Raw genomic sequence first — 5,126 nt, forward strand, 5'->3', positions numbered from 1 at the left:
GTTTTATTTTTGATCTTGCCTTCCAGCATTTTGTGGGAACCTATCATCTTATTTTTCATTATTGCCAGCTTGGGGAAAGGATGCGCACCATGAAAGAAGATTTCATTATGCTTTGTCTGCAACAGTTTTGCAAGCACTGTCACCAGCCTGTCGTATCTGGCAAAAGTTGGGTTTGCACTAGCTGTAAAAATTTCCATCTTTGTGACAAGTAAGTATTTCTTCTGATTACAGTTCTCTTTTTTACTCTGCTCAGAATGTTGTCTAAAGCTTTGATGGCTATATAGGATGGCATCATGATTGTTTAAAACAGAACATCAGTGGAAATACCTTTTGTTGAAAAAAAGAGTTTGTGTACTTAGTTAACCTCGTCAACTTCCTGCTTCTTGCATTCATTTGCCAATTTAAAACCAAAGATGAGTTTTGTACTGTTAACCTCGATCAGTAAGGCAGCAATTATTTTGATTATTGATTATGTGTTGGTTTTCATAGGTGTCATGCAGAGGAGCAGAATACGGCACAGAAGGACAGGCATCCGGCCACCACAAAACAGAAGCATGCATTTCAAAGAGTATGTAGGCAAATTTCATTTCTTGGCTTGATTTTTTTTTCAATCAAATAATTTGACAACTTGCTTATATTCAATAGATGCATGATGGATCAATATACTAACCATAGTGGCTAACTGTCCGACAGATGGAGGTAGAACCTCTTCCGGAGACTGATGATGGAGATCCGACAATGGAAAGTAAGTATTTTGACAGCAGGATCGATTTCTTGAAGCACTGCCAAGACAATCAATTCCAGTTTGATACCATCCGGCGGGCAAAGCACTCTACAATGATGATTCTGTATTATCTACACAATTCGACCTGCTCTGCTTGCCATCGTGCTGTGGATCAATGCTTGGTGTGGCGGTGCCTAGAGTGCCTGGGCTGCACCTTTGTGATCAATGCTATAAACAAAATGATCAAAGTTTGCATAGTCATGAATTAAGGCAGATTCACACTAGTGAAACTTTGCAGAAGCACACTCTACAGGTACCCATTTTAAATTAGCAACTGGACCTTCTAAATATCTTCTTGTGAAGTTTTTATTTCTGCAGGCGGCTTCTGGCATTCTTTGTTTGGTGTTCTTTTCATAAGATGACTTTGGGGCATCGGTGGCAGATCTCAATGTGGATCGCACCATCATTCTTAGAAACAAAACTTGCTCAAATGATTTTTTCTTTAAGAAGTTATATGTGAAATTTTTCAGTTGCATATTCTGTAGTGCGAAGGTGTTCGTCTTTCTGTTAATTGCTTATGTTCACATAAATGAGATCTGATTCCATAGCTCTTGGCTTCCATACATGATAATTCTGTGTTCTAATGAATCTTGTGCATGTTTCCAAAGCAGGATTACATTGATGGCCTTGTTCATGCATCGAGGTGCTATGATCCACGTAACTGCACACATCCAGTTTGTTTAACCCTGAAGAAATTGTTCTTCCATGGTGTACGATGTGATATCCGTGCCCGCAATTGGAGTGGTTGCAATAAGTGTGTCTTTATGTGGAAACTTCTGCTCTGCCACTCAAAAGATTGCAACGATGTAGACTGTCCTGTTCCTAGATGCAGGTAAAACCATGGCTCATCTGAACTATTCAGCGCTTCTCTCTTGAAACCCGTCTGCATTGCTTGATAGGCCCTCTTTCACGTGTTAGCTCACCCACAATTGTTTTGTGGTCCTTGTAGGGATATAAAGGCATACATAGCTGAAAAGTTGAAGCTTGTTGGTCCTGTGTTGTAGCAGGCCTGGATTTCCCCCCTCCTTAACGAGTAAAATTTGTTGATGAAAATGCAATAAACTGCGGTTGGCCATCGCTGGTGGATGGAACTGCGAGGTAAATAAAGTGGTGGCTTAGTGCTGCTGGTGAGGTGGCCGGCTTCATCGGAGTCATTTGTTCTGTCGGTTCCCCTGGGCATTGTTTGAAGGAAGGTGGCTTCTGTGTGCTCTGCGCTGAGCTTCATGTTGCTACATATGAGCATGGTCTGGAGTCTGTCTGATTTCCTCCAATGTCACTGAGAGGATCACCAACGGAAGCTTACATAGGCAATCTGACATTGGTTTTAGTGTCCGTACATACCATGTACATATAGTCTGTCATCCTCCGCGACTCATAGATGTACCAACAGAAATAGGTGGTTTGGTTTTAATTTCATTGTCAAAGTTTTGTTCCAGAATGTGTCGAGCAAGGCCACATTTTTGTTAAAGTGTTGCAGTGTTGTGGCGGCATCTAAAAATTCAATGAATGTATATAGTCACCCTCCCGCTGTTCACGGATAGTCTGACTATCATTAGACCGCTGTTCACGGATAGTCTGACTATCATGAGAAGAATGTGTTGTAACCTTTTGTAGATCGTACCATCTACAAAAGGTTATATGTTCAAGCTTCTCATGATTTTTCCCCAAGGATGAGAAGAATGTGTTGTAACCTTTTGTAGATAGTAAATACTCTACGATCTACAAAAGGGTATATATTCAAGCTTCTCATGATTTTTTTCCCCAAGGAAATTAAATTGCTCTCTAGCCGATGCACCTCCACGTGATCAAACTGACATTGTGACACATGCAACCAAACTGACACTGTGGCACAATTCACATGCAAACCCTTGGCCCTGGCGATCCCAGAAGAATTAGTAAGGGGACTCGCTAATCAGGATCATTTTCTTCTGTGAAAAATATAACCTCTTTCATATATTATGGTGTTATAAGATTTGATTACTAGCATTTAAGACATACTTCTTTTACTGTGTATCTAGATATATGTATCTAGATACCGTGGATATTTAAGTGCATAATAAAAACTATGTATCTAAAAAAAAGTAAAAATATTTTATAATTTGGAATGAAGGGAGTACTTTTTTAAAGTTTGACTAAATATTTTTTAAGGAAAATGTGCCTCCAGTGTGACACTAAAAAATAATGTTATATTTTTGGAATAAACCAAATCCATAATGAGCATCATTCTTTTGAGATGGGAAAAAAGAAAGAAAGAAAGAAAATAAGAGTAGAAAGAAAGATTACGAAAAGGTCTGAATCCATGATTCAAACAAAGATGAGCTTGCTTTCTTTGCTCCGTGAATCAACAGAGACAACTCTCGTGACAAACCTCTTTACAATTCTGGACATTAGCAGGCAAGTTGTTGAAGATTAGACCATTTTTTATCGTCTAAATTGTCCAGCACGTAAAGATTAGTGCATTCATAAAGGAAGGAGAGCCAAGTTGGTCTTTTAATGAATTAAGAGCTTCCGCAAGCGAACGGTAGACCGCTCTGCGCTTTGCACCCTACCGGCCAGAGTTCGAACCTCCACGGGGCGGATTTGTTGGCCGGAGGAGGCGTAGTTTATCTGTGCGTTGAAAAAAATCCCCTCGTCTACCCCACGTCAAAGCATAGGTCTAAGGCCAGTCCAGTCTCACGGGAGCTGCGGTGCCGTTGTGTATGGGTGGAGCAGAGGTTCGGGGGTTTTCTTGACCTGTGTGAGAAGATCTTCTTCTTAAGCATAATGCCCAGGGGCTGTCTTACCCCCACGGGTTGAGTTTTTTTTATGAATTAAGAGCTTCCTCGGTTGTGCAGTTTGATGGTATCACAATGTTGATCGATCCCCAACAATCTCTTGCAAAGTTACAATTCAAGAACAAGTCCCCCACTTCCAGAAATGATGCCAGTATATTTATCTCTTGCAAAGTTGCAATTCAAAAAAAAATTCCACAGTTGTCCTAACACTACTAAAAAAGTTTTTTCCTACTCAGAAAAGACTTTTGGAGAAGCTCATTAATAAGGCGGGCATTTTTGGGTGCCACACCTCTAGAAATGAAAAGGCAAGCCCAAGCAAAAATCCGCCTCTGCCTCTGTTAATCATTCACAAAGCCAACTATATAGATAGTCCATTATTAGTAGAAGCAATCGAGTAAAGACACCCGGCTTTCTTAATGGATTTACAAAAATAGCCAGGTAACGTCAACCTGCTCTATTAATAGCCCAAGAAGATGACTATTAACAGAGGCGACCGTTTATGACGTCTATCCCTGATAACAGATTTATAGAGGTGACTAGGTAACGACGAACGCGAACAATGTGTAGAGTATGGGGTTCCAGTGATTGATGAACGGCGGTATAAGCAACGAAGCAGTAGCAATAGGAATTGATGAACGGGAAAATAGAAGGCGGACTTGAGGAAGGATTAGCGCCATGTTCGCTTGGCTTATAAGCCGTACTTTTTTCAGCTAATGAACAATATTTTTTTCTCACAACAAATCAGCCAACAGTACTTTCAACCATGGCTTATCACCCCAGCGAACAGGGCATAAATTCATCATCTGTTTTCTTATTTCTTCCACGCACGCCGGATCCAATTCGGAGAGTAATGCCCTGTTTGGATCCGGCAATGATTGCAAGGTACTAACACTAGGACAGAACATGCAATCACTACCGAATCTAAACACACCATTAACATTAATACAGTACGAAACAAGGTACTAACACGTACTAGTATAGAACAAATTCCATGTACCGATACAACAAATGACTAGAAAAATTTCATGAGCCATGTTATATACTATATATAATCACATTAATTTTTGTTTCTTTTGGGCACATACAAGAAACATATCATACGGTACTTGATTTATTTGAGTACCCAGACATGAAAATGCATTCTCGATAGAAGAATTTCCTACTGTATCTGGAATTTTTCTTGCATACACAGTGGAGTCGTGTGCTTGCATCGACAGATTAAAGGAAATCACTGAATTTTCTCATGTTTCGTGGGCTGCACCCAATTCCCCCCCCCCCCCCCCCCCCCCCATTATTCCGAATGAACAGAAAGAAGTTGAATACGGCCGACTCCGCGTTTCTGGACAGAGAACCTTCTCAAGTTTCGTGCAAATCAAATCAGCACTCAGAATTTGCGTACGCACTGCACGCCTGTGGACTGGTTTGATGGCCCGGGGGTTGATCTGTAATGAAGGTAAAAAAATTCAAGTCACAGACCGAAAAAAAATTAAAGAAGGGCGTCAGAGGAACATGATACTATATATAATCTAGGGCTTTAGTTTTAGGGCGGTCATTGACGCCATAGAAAA

General features: G+C 40.5%; 1 pseudogene; it reads left to right on the forward strand.

Annotated features, from left to right (window-relative positions):
• The first annotated feature begins 68 nt into the window (after positions 1–68).
• Positions 69–2,417, forward strand: LOC136530883 (probable histone acetyltransferase HAC-like 3; annotated as a pseudogene).
• Positions 2,418–5,126: the final 2,709 nt, after the last annotated feature.

This window comes from Miscanthus floridulus, unplaced genomic scaffold, assembly GCF_019320115.1.
Source record: "Miscanthus floridulus cultivar M001 unplaced genomic scaffold, ASM1932011v1 fs_225_2_3, whole genome shotgun sequence".
Taxonomy (NCBI): domain Eukaryota; kingdom Viridiplantae; phylum Streptophyta; class Magnoliopsida; order Poales; family Poaceae; genus Miscanthus; species Miscanthus floridulus.